The 20,010-nt window shown below is 37.1% G+C and overlaps 1 long non-coding RNA gene across 1 annotated transcript; it reads right to left on the bottom strand.

Annotated features, from left to right (window-relative positions):
• Positions 1-5,863: 5,863 nt before the first annotated feature.
• LOC127153212 (uncharacterized) lies at positions 5,864-6,606 on the bottom strand. Its single transcript, XR_007825217.1, has 3 exons — positions 6,420-6,606; positions 6,135-6,251; positions 5,864-6,033 (listed from the first exon to the last, which is right to left on the bottom strand). It is a non-coding gene; the product is annotated as an uncharacterized LOC127153212 (long non-coding RNA).
• Between the last annotated feature and the right edge of the window lie 13,404 nt (positions 6,607-20,010).

The following is a 20,010-nucleotide window of genomic DNA, read 5'->3' as shown; positions in this document are numbered from 1 at the left end:
AGTAACGCAATATTGTAATGCATTACTTTTAAAAGTAACTTTCCCTAACACTGTAAGTAACTAAATACATGTGTTATAGTTTGGTTTAAATATGAATAACACATTACTTTCCATAAAAAGTAATCCAAATAGCTACTTTTTTAGGGAATAACGCAATATTGTAATGCATTACTTTTAAAAGTAATTTTCTCTGTTATAGTTTGTATAGTTTATAAATAAAACTTAGACAAGCTGAGTAAAATATATCAATGGCTATGCATCATACATACAGTGAAGAACCACAAAGTCTCACCCACAGCAGGATGAGTAAACTAACCAAATGCTTCACTTTGACCTTGGGTTTCAGTTATCACCTCAAAAGAAAATAATAATAATAATAATAATAATAATAATAATAATAAAGTGTTGTATGTGTTTAAAAAAGTTGCTGTATGAAGTAGATCATACATGATATTAAAGGGCTACTCCACTCCAAAATGAAAATTTTGTCAGTAATCACTTACCCGATGTTGCTACAAACCCGTAAAAGCTTCATTTGTCTTCGGAACACAAATTAAGACATTTTTGATGCATTCTGACAGCTCTCTGACCCTCCCATAGAAAGCAATGTAATTAACATGATCAACCCCTGGTGAAAAAAACAGCATATGCTGGTAGGTATGTTTTGATGCTGGGATGCTGGTTAGGTATGTTTTTATGCTGGTTTAAGCTGGTCTTTTGCTGGTTTATGCTGGTCCTTGACCAGCAACATGACCAGCATAAACCAGCAAAGGACCAGCTTAAACCAGCATCAAAACATACCTAACCAGCATATGCTGTTGTTTTTCACCAGGGACATCAGGCAGATATGCTGGTTACGTCGTTAATGCTTTGATTTGAATAAAATCCGTGGGATGCTGCTGACACAGCACAGCGTACACTGTTTGCGTTCGATATACGTTCCAATATTATTAGGGTAATACGGAGGAGACGAATTGTTGCATAAAGTCGTTTGCGTACAAAAAGTATTCTCGACCAGCATAAACCAGCTAAGGTACAGCATAAACCAGCTAAAGCCAGTGTCCCAGCATTAAAACCTACCTAACCAGCATATACTGTTTTTTTTTTTCAACAGGGTAGGAGGGTCAGAGAGGTCAGAATGCATCAAAATATCTTAATTTGTGTTCCGAAGACGAATGAAGCTTTTACAGGTTTTTGGAACAACATGGAGGTAAGTGATTAATGACACTTTTTGGGGGGTTGGAGTAACCCTTTAATCAAGCCTGAAACTATCTTTATGTGCATTTAGACTACTGTAGATTTTGATAAATTGAAATAATAATAATAATAATAATAATTAAATATATAACATATATAAATAACACACAGAGAGAGAGAGCTGCTCAGCTGGAGACTGTTTACCAGTTAGCTGAGCCAGAAGATTCAACATCACTGGAAAAATAAATTAATAAAAATAAAATAATATCTAAGCTGAAAAAAAAATTAGTCTACGATAATGTCTAAATGTACATCCAAATGCAATACCTAAGAAAGGCTAAGCACTTTAAAACACAGTTCTTAGTAGCAAGAGTTTTAAAACCATGTTTAAAAATAGCCATCTACTGGTTATACTATATATAACATTTGGTATTATTTGTTTATTTCAACCAGTACTACTTTTTACCTTACATATACTGCATTAATTGAAAAATAGAACACAGTGTGTACTTGTTTTTGCTACATTGTGGGGACCAAATGTCCCCACAAGGATAGTAAAACCTGAAATTTTTGACATTGTGCAGGCCGGTCCCCACAATGTTAAAAAATGATTAAAAATAGTAAATGATGTTTATCTGAAAGTGTAACGATGCAAACATGTTTTCTGTGAGGGCTAGGTTTAGGGTTAGGGTTGGGTTAGGGTTGGGTTAGGGGATAGACAATATTGTTTGGTCAGTATAAAATCTATAGAAGTCTATGGAAAGTCCCCACAATTCACAAAAACAAACGCGTGTGTGTGTGTGTGTGTGTTTTAAATTACATTATAGATAGCAAACTCTGCGCAAGACAGGGAAAAAAAAAAACTACAACTACAACATAGTCTTCATCTTCTCTCTTGACATGGCGACTAATTTTTTTCTTCCAACTTGTAATTCTCAAAAAAAATTGTTTAAAGACTGACTTTAAGGTTTAAAAAGTATGTTGTACTTAAGTTAAAATGATTAATCCATAGTATTTTTAAACTGCAGTATATCCACATTAAACTTGATTTAAATGGCACTGTTTTCTAAAAAACATTTCCCATAAAATGAACATAAGAATGGAAGGATAAACAAGAATGGTTGTTTAAAATTTAGAATCGCATCTTCCTTTTTTTTTTTTTTACATACACTGCCCTCCAAAAGTTTGGAAACACCCCTGACATAGGGTGACCACCAGGCAATAGGGCTGTTGCGGGACATAAATGTGATTTTGCGGGACAATGCGGGGCACGTGTGTAACTGATACATTTTCTACTGTTATGCTATGTAAATACTGATTACATCCGTTGCCATATGCGCTGATCTGTATTTCTGAGCGCGCACATGCAAATGAGAGAAAGCGTCTTTTTTATGAGAGTGAAGAGAATCCACCAGTGAGACAAGAGATTTATGCTTGCGCATTTTAATGCGCCCCCGCATTACAATAATGTGTTCTAGACATTTGTCATTAACGCCTTAGAAACCGTCTCAAACTATTAAAATAAGAAGAAAGTCGCGTTTGAAAGCTGCATCGATTTTTTTAAAACTGGTTAAAATGAATGGAGAATATCATGTTTTTCCGTGTGCGCTCGACCATATCCGTCGGTGGTCCGGATTACTTGATGAGGTCCGCACATTCTTTGCGCAGAAACTATACAGCAAAAACAATAAATAAAAAGCTTTCTTAAAATGACAAAAGAACGCATGGTCGTTTTCTTAATATAATCATTAAATAACCAACAGACTGATGAAAATGTGGGACATTTTCTCGACGTGCGGGACAAGGGGTGAAAATGCTGTGCGGTACAACGCAAAGCGGGACAGGTGGTCACCCTACCCTGGCAAAGTGTGGTTTTGGACGATATCAGCATAAATCCTTATCATTTTTTGGTGCAAATACATTAAAGTAAAGTTTAGTGTTGGGTTCGAGTTCACCTAAGTCGAGTCCGAGTCGAGTCAGAGTCTTTAACCAATCGAGTCCGAGATGAGTCCGAGTCCAAAATGGGCCGAGTCGGACTCAAGTCCGAGTCCCAAAGGGCCGAGTCCGAGTCCAAGGAAACACTACTGTTTGTCAGTATCTTAACATTGTTTTAACCCAGGGGTGCTCAAAATCGGTCCTAGAGGGCCGGTGTCCTGCAAAGTTTAGCTCCAGCCCCAATTAGACACACCTGAACCAGCTAATCAAGCTCTTACTAGGCATACTAGGCAGAAACCCCCCTGGCAGGTGTGTTAAGGCAAGTTGGAGCTAAACCAAGGACCAGGACCGAGTTTGGGCACCCCTGTTTTTAACCTTTACAACTGGAAAAACGCAATGTCAATTGAAATGTAAGAAAAGCAAACCTCTAGTGGATTTTGCCATTTTGATTTTTGATTTCACGACATCTCAAAATTAGTGTCCATGCTCTGCTTAGCAAACTTAAAGTCATGTAACAGAAGTTCTGGCTGACTTATGCTGACATATTTCAGAGTGAAACCGGTTTTAGAATGTGATAAATTATAGGGCGGGACTTGACTTTATCCATTGATATAGTAAATGTATAAATTCAAGGGTGGGGGTAAAGGAGTAGGCATCTTGGTGAATGGGACCATAACCCTTTAACTGTCACTCCCATTTTTGAACACAGACATAAAAATGCACTATCCTGACTTAAATTTTTATAATTCATGAATGAAAACATTTTGTAATATGATTTTGATGTACATTTTCTGTGGTAATGCAATGTCCGATTTTAAAATGCCTTTCAAAGGATGAATTTTGAGATTTTAAGTTTTGAACTGATACATAATTTCTAAAGTGTGATAGGAAAAAAGGCAATAAAGAAAGTCTTTTATAGGTCAGAACTCGTGTTATGATGTAGATTTTTTTTTAAGTTACACTCTTGACACTATTAATCTATTACTTTTCCTACATACTTTGTAACACAAAATATGGTAAAATATCTATTTAGGAGTCTTAGACCTCTCTGACGATGTATAGTTTGTCATAATTAGATTAGGATTTATTTGTAATATGATGAAGTAAACTTCCCACTGAGTGGACGGTGACAATTAAAGGGTTGAGAGCAGAAAATGCACCTCTTTGATTTCTGATTGTGGCTGTGTGTGTTTTGGGTTTTATATGACTTTTTTTTTTCTTGGATGAAAATGAGGCTATGAGGGATACACCTAGTCTTTACAATGGTATACACTGTGTATAAAGCCCTACATATACCTTTCCATACGTCACAGCAAACTCACACCTGTTTTATTTTTGAATGCATTTCTACTTACATTAATTACAGTACATTACATTATATAAAGAAAAATTGATGATGTACCATTGAATTACTAGAAAATCATGCACACCCAAGGTGGTTTTGGACCCATTAAAACTATTGCTGCAAAGATGTTAGAAAATTTATTTTTCTTTGAAGCTAGAAACTGCCACCATGTTTAAAATATAAAAATAATTTCAATACAGAAAAAACTAATCAACTAATGTAAGTAAAACATTCTCAAGCTTACTGAAGGCAAGTAAACACTCCAAGACCTATTATTTACAAATAAATGGATAAATAAATATATTAATCAAAAATACAAATGAAATAATATTTTTAAAGATAGTATCTTTTATATATCTAAAGGCTATTACAGAAACAGACTACAGACATTTCTTGAAGTAATAAATGTAAAAATAAAACACTGCAAAATCTTCACTGTATATGTTAAATATGATTCTTATTAAAGTTAATAAGTGATTCAGTCAAGAAAAGTGAGTGATTTTCTCATTTTCTTTTGTTGTTTGATTGATATTTATGACGCGGTCTGCGGCTGCAGGTTTACGCTGCTTTCGCTTTAAGATCTGACGCACAGATTAAATATTTTGACGTATCAGTATTTCTCCGAACCGTTCAGGTTTACTTAAGACAAACCTAACTTCATTTACGTGAATATACTCCAAGATGAGCATATGTGTAGCAATAACGGAACCTATTAGAAGCGAAAGGGAACTCGGCATTCGCACACTGACCGAGAGGCGCGTTCTGTGAGCGCGCTTTGAGTGTGTGCGCACATAAACCCGTCGGCTTTCAAGTAGCCTACTGGACAAGACTTAAAAACACATGCAAATACTGAATATCACTTTCGTGATAACGAAGTCAGTGACATTTCCATCAACTTTCTCTGGACTCGGATGGACTCGGGATATTTTCCGAAACGCTCGAGTCCGAGTCAAGTCCGAGTAAAAATGCATCCGAGTCCGTGACAAGTCCGAGTCGCCTAAAAATTGTACTCGAGACCGGACTCGAGTCCGAGTACGAGTCCGAGTACCCCAACTCTAGTATTTAGTATGGTTATGATAAGAATGTCTAACTGTAAAATGAGTCAAAATCCTAAGTCCACAAAAGAACTGCTGCAACTTCCCTAAAAAATGCTGGAACAACTAGCCTGCAAACTACCTTAAAAAGACAAAGTCATCACAACATGACTGGTTTAATTGTTTAGGTTAAGCCGTAAATAATAAAAGAAATTGCATTGTCATGGCTAAAGGGCATAGAAGATATCTTGCATATAATGCATGTATTATTCATGCATTATATGCATGTATAAAATGGAAATTAAAAGTATTAGTGATCTTGAATAAAACAACTTATTACCCCGCATACTTGAGTTTCTCCAGTTTACAGTTTGGATCCTCCAGTTTGTGGTTGAGCAGCTGGACTCCTGATTCTCCTGGGTGATTGTAGCTCAGATCCAGCTCTCTTAGGTGTGAGGGGTTAAACTCAGAGCAGAAGACAAATAAACACAGCCTTGCTTTGTCACCATACAGCCTGACAACCTACAGACACACAGCAACAATAAGCAGAGAGTGGTTTAAAAGTTAGTATGAAACCCTAACCTGTAAATATTCATGACTCAACATATGAATGAAACTCAAACCTCAGTGTCTCCAGCTCACAGTTTGGACTCTTCATGCCATCAGCTTCACTCCTGAATCCCCCAGGTCACTGTTACTTAGATCCAGCTCTCTCAGGACATAGTGTGATAATTCTAGAACTGATGACAGTGTTTCACAATGCTTATTTGAGAAATTATAGCCAGCAAGACTGAAAGGGAGCAGAACAAGAAAATACACAAAATATACTCAATATTTATGAGTAAGTACAGCAAAGATTGCAACTCCATTTAGAAAGACTTTTCACTGCAACGTATTAAAACACTCACAGGGCTTCTCTGCAGTTGAACACAGAAGAATCAGTCTTCTTCTACCCTCATCTGATGTGTTGTATTTTTTGAGGTCCAGCTCATCCAGCAGCTCCTCTGACATCTGAAGCATGTAGGCGATTGTTGAGCAGTGAGCAGCAGATAGTTTCTTCTCTGAGTGTTTGTCTGATTTCACAAACTCCTGAATCTCTCTGGACAGAGTCCGATTCTTTCACTTCCAGCAGACAGAGGAACATATTGATGGCTCTTTCAGTGGAGAATCCATGTCCATCTTTGATCTTCTCTTTAATGTACTTTGTGGTTCTCCCAGTGCTCTCTGAGCTGTTCTCTGTGTGTGTCAGTAGATCCTGTAAGAGTCTCTGATTGGACTCCAGTGAGACGCCCAGCAGGAACCGCAGGAACGGATCCAGGTGTCCATTCTTACTCTCAAGAGCTTCGTCAACTACTCTTTCATTGAGTTTGTGCAGTGAATCAAAACATTCTTCTGTTGTGTTGCTTATGTGGAAGCAAAACACATGGAAAGCAGCAAGAAATTCCTGAATGTTCAGATGAATAAAGCTGTAGACTTTCCTCTGATGAATCACAGATTCCTCCTTAAAGATCTCAGTGCAAATCCCAGAATACACTGAGGCATCTTTGACATCTGTGCCGCTGTCACTCAGGTCCTCCTCAAAGAACATCAAATTGCCCTTCATCAGCTGTTTGAAAGCCACTTTAGCAAGTTTCACAATCACTTTTCTGTTGGACTGCTGGAGTTTCTCCGGATCTCTCTCTTCATACTTCTGATTCTTCATGTTGATCTGAATCAGCAGGAAGTGGATATATATTTCAGTCAGAGTTTGAGGGATTTCTGCATGCAGATCTTCTTCCAGGAGCTTTTGAAGCACAGTGGATGAGATCCAGCAGAAGACGGGGATGTGGCACATGATGTGGAGGCTTCTTGCTTTTCTGATGTGTGAGATGATTTTGTTGGCTTGACTCTGGTCACTGACTCTCTTCCTGAAATATTCCTCCTTCTGAGTCTCATTGAATCCCTGAATTTCTGTCAGACGGTTGATGTATTTGAAGGGGAATTGATTGGCTGCTGCTGGTCTGGAGGTGATCCAGATGAGAGCAGAGGGAAGCAGATGTCCTCTGATGAGGTTTGGCATCAACACACCCACTGATGAAGTCTCAGTCACATCACAAACTTTCTGATCATCTGAAAACATCTGTGTGATTCTGCTTTCATCCAGACCATCAAAGATGAACACAACTTTACACTCCCCATAAATCTTTGAGGGCAGATCTTGAAGATCAGGATGAAAGTCCAGCAGAAGTCTGTGAAGACTGTACTGAAGATCTCCAATAAAGTTCAGCTCTCGAAATAAAAGTACAAACATAAAATCTACATCCTGATTGGCTTTTTCCTCAGCCCAGTCCAGAATGAACTTCTGCACAGAGACAGTTTTTCCAATTCCAGCGATGCCTTTAGTAAGGACGGTCTTGGTTTTGTCTTTCTCCTCAAATCCTGATTCGGGTGAGGCTTTAAAGATGTCATTGCAGTCAATTGGAGTGTCTTGTTAGTGTCTGTGTTCTGTTTTCTTCATCTGTAAAACCTCATGTTCTTCATTCACTCCTTCACTCTCTCCCTCTATGATATAGAGCTGTGTGTAGACACTGCTCAGGAGGGTTTGAGTCGCTTTTACTTTGAGTCCCTCAAATAATCTCTCATACTTGTTCTTCATGCTGTTTTTGTGCTGGTCTTTAACTCCTTGTAAGACATCCTCCACTGGTTTCTGCAGGTCTCCAGTCTCATGGGTTGAAGTGCAGGTCAGAGAGAATCTGTGAGAAAAGATAATCACAATTCCAAAAAAAAAAAAAAAATGCAATGGAAAACGAGCATGCAATGATTTGCAAATATCATAAACCCGTATTTTATAACAAATGTTTACACTGAGAAAAAGAAAATGTTTAAAAACTGAGGAAATGTACCATTTTAACGGAAACTAAAAGGTCATTTTGAATTTGATGACTGCAACTCATTACAAAAAGTAGAGACAGGGCTATGATTACTATTGTGTCGCATCACCTCTTCTTTTAACAACAGTCTGTGTATGTATGGGAATTCAAAATGACCTTATTTTTTCCTTAAAATGATACATTTCCTCAGTTTTTCTGTGCTATGTTGTGAATAAAATATGGGTTTATGACATTTGCAAATCACTGCATTGTCTGGTTGCATGGTTACTGTTGGTCGAGTCTGAATGCAGTGCATGTTGCATATATTGGATTATATTTGATGTTATTTCATTGATTCTTAAATTATTATTCACTTGAGATGCACTACAGTAAATTAGAAAGATTTTATCCAAATCAATTTACAAATACGGGATAAAACAAATAGACTCAGTGACATGAACTGATGAAATACAAAGCTACAAGATTGTTCACAGATCAGAAAATAAATGAAATGCGCTGTAAGTTGCTGTGGGAAAAAAAGTCTGCCAAGTGCAAAAATTTCTCTTGGCTGGAGTAAGAGGTCATTTTATGGTGTTTTTTGGGAAGCACAGTAAATTTTTTTACAGTGTAATTTTCCCTTATACGGTCTCCCAAAGCATGGGCTGGTGTACTTTTATAGTGAAATCTGTCAACACTGACACAGAGCATTACTAAGGGGAATGCACGCTTGTGAGGGAAGTTCAGAAGAGACTGGAGGGAGATCAGCGTATGTATACAGACTGAATAACTGCTGCTGTTAACACAGATTAGTCAAGAATTATTTATTTATGATGTATGACTATGATTTTTTAAATTGCATTATCTTGCATTACTTGCATTTAAGCATTATCATTATTAATTTGAGAAGCGCTACAGTAAATTAACAAGTAAATATATATACTAACAGAGGGTCAAAGGTCACAGATCTATCACTGAATACAGGGGGTGGCATCATGGATATGTCACTCTTCATAGACAGCGCTGGGTTCTGGAGACTCTGATTCCTGTTCCTTCCTCCTTGTGATGTTGACAAAAGATCAATGAAACAGCATTTTATAATAAAACAGACCAATTTCTTGTTTGTCAGTTTACATTTATTTATTTACAGATCAGAAAATAAATGCAATTATATGATCTGGAATGCAGTATATGTTGCTGTGGTGAAAAAGCTCACCAAATGGAAACATTTCAAATGTCTTACCTAAGGTCAGAGGTCATTGGTTGATCACAGCTTGGTCCTGGAGAACAGATTTTAAAGGCAGTGTCCTCATCTTCTGTCTCCTTATAGAGACTCATTTTGTAAGCACTGTCCTCCCCCTTTTTAAAAGACACGCCGATGTCTATGGAAGCGGCAATAATGATCCTTACAAATGTTATCTGACGATATGTTTATGAAAGTTTTGGCTTTTAATCACGTCTTTATGTGTAGATGAGAGGTATTGATAGCTTTGTAAAGTGTTTGCTGGAAGTTTGTCAATGGTTTATTGGACTTTGGCTAATTTATTTAGCCCAAAATATGCACTGTACTGTTAATTGGCGACGTCACTTAAAGGACCTTGAGTTAGTTCAAACGTGTTTTGATCTTTTGTGGTAAGCAAATATTGATACAAATTGCAAATTGCACATTTTTCACATCGTGTTTGCCTTTATCACCATGCATCTGTGTTACACTTCTTTACTACAGTTATTTTAAGAAGGTTTTGACATCCGAACATGACTAAGTGATTTTAAAATGTATTTTATTTCTGTGATAAAAGCTGAATTTTCAGCATCATTACTCCAGTTTTCAGTGTCATGTAATCCTTTAAAAATCATTTAATAAGCTAAATAATATCACTAGACTCTGGACTGTTGACTACTCAGGATATCAAAGTCCAGTAAAGGAGGTAGAGCTTTTTGACATTTTATTCCTAAACAATGGAATAGCCTTCCTTAAAGTGATGATACACATCTTTTGTGCAATGCTGCCATCAACAGGCAACCAGAGACACAGGGCTCACGACCGATCTGAAGTATCCAGATAGAAATTTGTTGGCCATTCTCAGTGGAAAAGTATCCAAGCAGCATCGCCTGGCAACATCTTAAAAATGTTGCCCCACGTATCATTACTTTTCTCATAATTATGATTATCTTTTGCCTGAAATAATATGAACAGCTGCTATGCTAATTATTCTCCCTTTGATTTCCTGTTTCTATCTCTCAGGTTGCCCATCCCAGTGTTACTAGAGATTATGGTAGTTTGGATCCACCCTCACTTAAAGTCCACTTCCAAAACAAAGATTCACATATATTGTACTCACCCCCTTGTTGTCCAAGATGTTCACGTCTTTCTTTCTTCAGTCGTAAAGAAATTCTGTTTTTTTGAGGAAAACATTTCTGCATTTTCTTCATATAATGGACTGATATGGTGCCGTGATTTTGAACTTCCAAAAAGCAGTTTAAATGCGGCTTCAAACGATCCCAAATGTGGTTGTAAATGATCCCAGCCGAGAAAGAAGGGTCTAACAATCGGTTATTTTCATAACATTTAAATATTTTTTAATCTCAAACGCTCGTCTTGCCTTTCTCTCCATGAACTCTGTGTATTCTGACTCAAGACAGTTAGGGTATGTCGAAAAACTCCAATCGTATTTTCTCCCTCAACTTCAAAAATCATTTCAAAATCATCCTACATCACTGCAGAAGTACATACCCAGTCTTTGCAACGTGAACATGCAAAGAAGATCAAACACCCTTAACAAAAAGCAATGCAAAATTAAAGTATTTAAAATGCGGGGCACCATAGCAGCCCATTATATGAAGAAAAATGCAGCAATATGGGATTATTTCGAAGTTGAGGGAGAACATGAGATGGGACTTTTTCGATATACCCGAACTGTCACGAACTGGAACAAAAACAGTCCAAGCAGAGTAAGACAGGATGAGCGTTTGGCATTAAAAAGTATATAAATTGTATTTTTTAAAATAAAACTAACTGATCATTTCACTAGATAAGGATGGGATCGTTTAAAACCGCATGTGGGATTGCTTGAAGCCACATATAAACTGCTTTTTGGAAGTTCAAAATTGGGGCACCATTGCAGTCCATTATATGAAGAAAAATGCTGAAATGTTTTCCTCAAAAAACATAATTTCTTTATGACTGAAGACAAAGACATGAACATCTTGGATGACAAGGGGGTGAGTAAATTATTTGTAAATTGTTGTTCTGGAAGTGGACTTCTCCTTTAAGCACATTTCAGATGGTGCAAACACATATGGAGACTTCAGATGATGGCAACTATAAATGGACATACAAAACTGCCAAAAATGATGTACTGCAATCATTGCCTTAAAGCCTAAGTTTGGTGATTTTCAACCCGCTTTGTATTACTACGATGGTAATATATATACTTATTTTAATAGTTCGTTTGATACAGTTTCTATAGCGTTATTTTCATGACAGATTTCTGAAAATGCGCAAGCCCAAATCTCTTTTCTCGCAGATGAATTCCCAATAAAAAAGACGCGTTTTCTGTCGCTTCCATGTGCACGCTCAAAAACATAAATCAGCCCATATGGCAACGGATATAATCAGTATTTGCATCATAACAGTAGAAAATCTCACACGTGTCCCGCATTGTTCTGCAAAATCACATTTATGTCCCACAACAGATGGTCTGCCCTAAGATAGGCTGTTGATTTATTAAATGATAAGTCGTTTCCTCTAAAAAAAAGTTGTTTATTCAGTGTAGTAAAGCCTATCCTCCATTGACATCCATTGGAAGATGGCCTCTGGTCTCCTTTCCCATGTACTGCCAGGCCGAAAGCGTTAGCTTTAGCCGTTACGCTTTTTCGGCTAATGGTTGCATGCTTGCCTTCTAGTGGCTCTAGTGGCTTGACATAGGTATTACAAGGAGAGGGTAAAATATGAGGACATTCAGAGTGTCCCCATAATTCAAAAGGCTTATAAATAATACAGAAAGAGTTAGAAGTCTATGGAAAGTATCCACCATTCACAAAAACAAACCAAACTGGGGGCATTAAAAGGAATACTGTAAAACAATATTTTTAATTACATGCATTCTTTTTACTATTAAAATCAGCAATCAATAATGTAAAGTATGTTAATGAAAATATATATTACATTATACTTTATTTGCAATACTGGTGATATTGTACTTCAGATTAATACAGACCAGCATACTTTCGCTTCTGTACTAATTCAGAGCTTTCGAAATCAATAAGCAAACAGTTGTGTCATACTGTTTCGAAAGATTTTAACATTCTGAGGGTTCACTGCTAGATCGCTTTGATCTGGTGAACCCATAAACTTAAATGCAATCCAATACTGGCCCAGAATAGTAGGAAGGGCCTTCTATTTATAGGGAGTCTAATTGGATACAAGAGAGGGTAATCAGTGAAGTGGAGCATGGGGAATGTAGTCCATAGTGTGGAGCAACAGTGTGTAATGTGAATGTCAATAGAATGAGAGGGCGACATCTGGTGGTGAGCAGACCGAAGGCCACAGGCCACATTTGTGACACTTAACTTCCTCTTGACTGGGGTTAAAATCATGCACTTTCTTTTTGGTAGGTTTGCTGTGCTTTGCAAGCTTCTCATTCACTCTCATATCCGTTTTAGTCATTGAAAATAGTCATATTAAAAAAAATACATATATTATTAAAATTGTTATTTATTTATTTTTAAGTAATTTTAAATCTCAGTTTATTTTAGGAAGGTACGTGCTGCTGGAAATAAAATTTCCTGAGAGTGATCACAAGAACTCCCCACCACTGATCTACAGCAAACAAGTTTTAAAAACTCATGAACAACCACCACAAAACAAAACAAACAAACAAACAAAAAAACAGTCGTAGATCATCCAGGTAACCACACACAGTATTAAAAACCAAGGGATCCCAAACTTTTAAAAGGGGTTATTTTAATCATTTCAGCTTTTTTTTTTTTTTGTCTTGTGGACTATGTGAAGAGTTCAGATGCAAAACCAGCATTTTTATCAGGCCCAGATGTACAGGTTTCTATGTAAGTACTGGTACTTCTGATTGGGCTGAGGCTGGATTTTAGCGAGTTTGAAGTAAAAGTATTTGATGGACGTATAATATTTGTCAAGAGCATTCACTCAGTATCATTATCTCATTTTTGACCAGCTTTTAGCTGGTTTTGCATCTGAACTCTTCATATGTAAACACCTTTTTATGCAAAATATCTTACTCAGGACAAAAAATATATGTGCATTTTGTACAATTTCTCTTATTTTGTTAAAATTATTCACATTTTCACAGATTCTGCAAGGGGTTCCCTAACTTTCGCATGCAACTGTTTTTTTGAACTCTCGGTTGATTAACCCAAACCTTGCTTATTCAAGGTATGCTAGTTCCAAAAACGCTTCCAGGAGTAAGTTCATTCAACTCAAAATATGTTCCTGGTTAACACGCTAGATATTCTTAACAGAGCGACGAATCGACGAGTCACTATGGAAATGGACACTATTAAAAAAAAACACACCATACTGCTGCTGCTTCTTCTGTTGAAAGGTCATTAGCATACTTAGTGCATATTGCCACCTAATTGGTGGTTGTGCAATCCTTTTTTCCTTTAATCTTTTATCCTTGAGAATAAGAATTATTTTGTTTGTTTGATGCTAATTATATGTCATATCAGACGTGTATTTTTATTATAGATATACATTATAGAAAATGCAGATCCATGATGTGTGAGATAATAAAATATAATAAACATATAATATAATATAATATAATATTGTTTCTGCACTGTAATAAATGCTATGTCAGTTAGCACTGTATCACTCATATACTTTATTTATTACTTGGAGAAGCATTGAAAAACTAACTATAGTGTCAACAACAATGTCAGAGTATTGAAGGTTGTTGAGTTTGAGTGAGAAGTTTCCTCTCACATACTCCGCAGGGAAACTTTCAGTTCTGTTCCTGTACTCTGCATCCTGTTCTTCCATAGCGACTTTATCTTTTATAATGGCATACACATTCCAGTTGTTGTGTCTCCATTGCACTTCTACGTCTTGAATTGTAAGCTGAGGTTCTTTTGAGGAACACAGTAAAACAGCAGATCCTCCAATGGAACCCACAACGGTGTCCTGCAGAGAAACTGAATGAAGAGAAAATAGAATATAAATGAAGCAAACTTAGTTTAGTAGGCAAACAAGTGAGAAGGGTCTGGCTGCAGACATGCACTTGCATTTTCAGACCTACACTCTCAGACGCCTGCACTTCTGTCTGACGTTACTTGCGGTCTTTTTTATTTTTATTTTATTTTATTTATTTATTATTTTTTAAATTGAATCTCACAACATTTTACAACAGTAGCCAGGTGGTGAAGACAAGAAAAAAGAAACTAAATTACAATGTTACTCGCAGTCGCCACTTGCACCCTCCGTGCAAGTGTACTTTTAAACATACTAAACTACCATTAGGTGGCGGTAAGTCACTTGAGTGAGTGAGTGAGTTATTGAGTGATTTGGTTAAAACGCTTAACTATTTAGTAGCAAAACATCGTCGAGTGTTGCTTGGAGAATGTGCGATACTTCTAGGGTGTATTCCATAAAGCAAGGTTAATTTACCATCTGCTAAACCCTGAACTCTCCGTTGATTAATCCAAACCTTGCTTTATACTAGTTCCAAAAACCAGGAGTAAGTTCATTCAACTCAGAGTATGTTCCTGGTTAACACACAAGACATTCTCAACAGAGCAATGAATCAACAAGTCACAATGGGGGCAGCCGTGGCTTAATGTTAGGGAGTCTGGCTTATAACCGAAAGGGTGCAAGTCCCAGGTCTGGCAGGGATCGAAGATGGGGGGAGTAAATAACCAGTCATTTACATATTTAGTGCATATCACGACCTAATTGGTGGTTGTGCTATATATATATTTTTTTGGTTTGTTTAAGCTTTAATCTTTAAGAATAAGAATTATATTTTTGATGCTAATTATATAAGTCATATCAGATATATATTTTTATTATAAAAATACCTTATAAAAAAAATCGCTCTAAACCCTAACAGCACACATATGTTGGGCCGATGTCGGCCCGATTTACAAAATTCCATCGGCACGATGTCGCTCAGGGAGCGTTTGCTAATCGGGAAGATATCGTTGCGACGTCGGCATTTGATCGCAAATGCTTTCAGGCCGATGCAGCCGTAAATCCCGGCTGCTCTGCGTGTGCGCTCACTGGCGTTTTGCTCATCGTTATTCTAGGACCACGCATGGCAGTAGCCGCTGGTTTATAATAAAACGACACACACCACTCTCAATAGCAGCTGCAAATGTATTAATATTTTCAATAAACATATTAAACATACAAATACATTTACATTCATCAGATGCTTTTATCAAAAGTGACATACAAATGAGAAGCATTACATTCAATGTGTACTCTTTCAAAGATTAACCATGGATTTACCACAGCATTTGCAGTAAAACCAAAAAAAAAATAGTAAAAACAAAATCAACCATAATTTTACTACAGTGCCAATGGTTTGACTGTTGCAGTAAAACAAAAATAAGCATTACTACAGTATTTGCAGTAAAACCATAGTAACTACAAATTTTACCATGATTTAAAAAACTATGGTTACTATAGTCATGGTTACCACAGTTTTACTGTAGTATTTCTACAATATAACTATAGTAGAACCAGGGCATCAAAATCTTTGAACCAAAAACAAAAAACTTTTTTTTTTTTTTTGTTTAAGCTTTAATCTTTAAAAATAAGAATTATATTTTTGATGCTAATTATATAAGTCATATCAGATATGTATTTTTATTATAAAAATACATTATAAAAAATCACTCTGAATTGCTCAGCACGTTTTGAATGGAAAAGGAGGAGCAGGCGGACATATTCCAGGCAGTTACGCTCCTGATGCATCCAGTAGGGGGAGGCTGTACAGTATGAGATCGTAACAGAACAAACCAACAAACCAAGAAGTAATTTTGTATGGACCCAGTGATGCTTTTGATACTAGTAATTATAACCTTGGTCATGTCGCAATTGGTTACTCCACGTGCAAAAAACTGGACTCGACCTAAAGTTTGACAAACGGATTTTTCTCTTCTACATGCAAATTGTCTTCTATATTTTCAATCTTTTGAAATTCTTCCTCCACCATCTGAAGCAGCTCATTGTTAAAGCAGCCTTCTTCAGTTCGTTTCGACGGTCTTCACAGCTGTTGTAACCCCACCAGTGTTTTCTCCGTTTTTTCTTGTCAATAACATGAATGTGACCTCTGTACGTGGACCCTCTTTGGACTGAAGGTTTGAGCTTATAGATCTTCACATGCGTGAACAAAATCAATATGTGTTTAAGGATATCACCACACTGCTCAAAATATGAATTCATAATATCCACAATCTCCTTTTCCTATTTTGTGTACCTTGCAATCATTATCATGTCAGGATTTGAACCCATTTCAGCGATGGATTTAATGATTTCAGCTCTGATGGCATCCTCATAACAACTGTGTCAAAAATTCCAGGTGTGTCAACAACAGTGATTTATTATTTTTTTAATAACCACGTTTCCACTTACAAAGTCTCTAGTCATTGATGTAGGTGAAGCTGTACACTTGAATATTCGCTTTCCAAGGATTGTATTCCCAATCCCAACGCTGCTCTTGCCAGCTCCTGTCTTCCCAAAAAGGACAATCCTTCTCTCAAGTTTAGATTCTTTACCTTTTGCAAGAAAACATAAGAGATAATGAGTTGATGCCTTAAATTTTAGGTATCCAAACAAACAAGCAAACAAACAAATGTATAATAAAGTTATTTTATGCCATAATTTCTTACCTCCCATTATTCTTGTCCTTTAATAAAGCTCTGTATTCTGTGAAACAAGGTGTGTTGCATTAATCAAATTGTCCTTTCATTTTAAGTGAGCATTGATATGAATATGATACAAAACCTCAAGACAATAACTTTAAAGACAGCAATAAAGATACAATTACAAAAATCGTTCTCAGTATTAAAGAATAGCATAGTTAAGTGTTTCTTAACTGGCTCATGACCAAAAAGTGGATATTACTGATGTATTTAATGTCACAGAATAAAACATGAAAATGTCTTGAGCTTGTGTTAACCACAGAGCTTCAGGTCGTTTTTAACTGAAATTGACTTTAGGACGATGGAACCAGGAGTTCAAATATTATTTTGCAGGCTTCAGGACTCTTTCCCTTTAAGATGCCCCAATGAATTGTTTATGAAGACAAGATGGGCAGATGTGAATTCCATAGCCCCCCTCCTCCCACCCCGCTTTTTTTGGCACCAATATATGGAAAGCTTTTGCGTCATCAAAACAAAGGGCTTGTCAAAACACCCACACTTGTGGTCTTTACACTTGAGCGCTCGTCTGCTTACAGCAACCATAAAAGCAGTCTGTGGGACTTTCTCCTGGTATTATGTCCTGGAGGGAGAGAAGCTCATTCCACATTTCCTCAGACGTTTCATGAAGAAAAGGTGCTGATGTGCCTTCTTCAGCACTGCATCGTTGTGCGTAGATCACACGAGAACCTCAGTGATATGAATGCAGAGGAACCCAAAACTGTTTTGTCAATAGACACACTTTTAAAAATTGGCTGCTTACAAACCAGCACCTCTTCAAACCAGGGCAGTTGTTGCCTAATGGTTAGCGAGTCAGGCTTGTAACACGAAGGTCGTGGATTCGAGTCTCAGTACCAGCAGGGTTTATAGGTGGGGGGAGTGAATGACCGGACTCTTCCTCTTTCACCCTCAGTACCACAACTGAGCAAGGCACTGACGCCCCAAATGTGTGTGTGCAACCTTCTTGAGGTTGAAGATCTGTGAAAACCTGGAACGCCATCTGGACTGACACAGACGTGGGACTTTTCTCTGTACTGTCAAGAGAGAGTCAGCAATAGGCGTGAGACTTGTAGGCATGCCAGAAAGTTCAGAATAAGTGGTTTCCTGCCTGCTTATGTTCCTATACAGTTACTTTAGTGCCTGGTCTGTGTTGGTTCGAGTGGGAAAGGAAACAGCTGTGATTTTGACAACTGCAAATTCACCATTGGGATCATTTGAAGCCACATTTAAACTGCATTTTGGAAGTTCAAACTCGGGGGACCATAGCAGCCCATTATATGGAAAAATATCCTGAAATGTTTTCCTCAAGAAACATAACTTCTTTACAACTAAAGAAAGAAAGACATGAACATCTTGGATGACAAGGGGGTGAGTACATTATATGTCAAATTTTGTTCTGGAAGTGGACTTTTCCTGTAAGTGTTTCCAGTTTTGTGTGCTGTATGCGTCAGATGTTGATACTAAACATGAAGAGGGAAAAAAAACAGATTCACAAGATACTTCATATGCGGTACATATTCTTAGTTAACTTTCAGTGAAGCCTGTTGGGGGAGAAGAAGGGGGATATAAATGAGCAAGGAGGGAAGTTTGGGTGAGGTAGTGTCATTTGCTCTATTTGGAGGTCTCATCTGCAAATTAGTTTTATTGTTTAGTTGTATGGCATTTGTTTTATGCGAGTTCCTGAAGTTTGGTTTTACGGGGAGATAATTTTAGGTGTTACACTTGCATTGTGTGTGTGCAGTTATAATAATAACATCCAGTATGAAAAACAACAAAATTACAAGTAAAATAGTCAAAAAACTGAAAAGTTTTGTAGGAGCTCGCAATGTAGTTGCCTTCTTTGGCACCACCTTGAATCACACCTACACTCAAAAAAGTCAACTAGCCACTTGCTTGATTTGCAAAATACAAATATGTCTGATTAACAAGAATATAACGAGTTTACTTCTGTTAAGTGATTCATTCTTGTTATGTGTAACTAAATTAAGAAATCATCAAATTAATTAGATCAGCACTTGTTGATTCAACGAGACTGGGGCGCTTCATATCAACGACTCTCTCTGGTGAGTCACTGCGCATGCTCAGCACAGCGGCGGAAACACGTGGGTACAGGCGGATGGAAGAAATGGAGCTGTGAGAGCGCCGGCGGTTTGAACTGCTGCGTCTAATTGTTTTGCGTACTTGATTTTGAGGGTAAGTACTTAATATGTACCTGTTTGTAATTAGTAACGTAGCATTATAGATTAAAAATAAGTTATTAGACAGTGGCGATGTTTATAAGCAGGTTTATTCTCTCAGGCTTGAAGCACATGTGTTAGGTTAAGTTCCGTGTCTTTCATCTTACGTTAATATATGCCCTACAATTGGTGCATTTCTGTCACAATTCAATGGTAACTAAGCCTAACTATTAACTACCTAACCTACATTAATCCTGAAGTCTACCCAAACAACGAGAGGGGAAAACGGGAGGAAAAGTGAATGCAGAGTCGAACACACCATGCATCCGTTTCTCATCGCTTTTTTTAAGTCTAGCTAGTATTTTTTGTTTGTTTGTTTGTTTGTTTTTTGAGATTTTGCTTAGTATGCCAACGGAGGGACTGTTGTTATCATTAGCTAAATGAACTAACGTTATCCTGGCCCTTCGTGTGTATACAGTAGTCAACATTTAAAGTGGATCAAAACCCTTTATCGAAGTCCTAAAACCAAAACTTAACCTGTTCTTGTCTTACTTTGATTATTTTTTTTGATCCAC

Source organism: Labeo rohita, chromosome 22 (assembly GCF_022985175.1).
Source record: "Labeo rohita strain BAU-BD-2019 chromosome 22, IGBB_LRoh.1.0, whole genome shotgun sequence".
Classification (NCBI taxonomy): Eukaryota; Metazoa; Chordata; class Actinopteri; order Cypriniformes; family Cyprinidae; genus Labeo; species Labeo rohita.
This window is presented reverse-complemented; position numbering and strand designations above follow the sequence as displayed.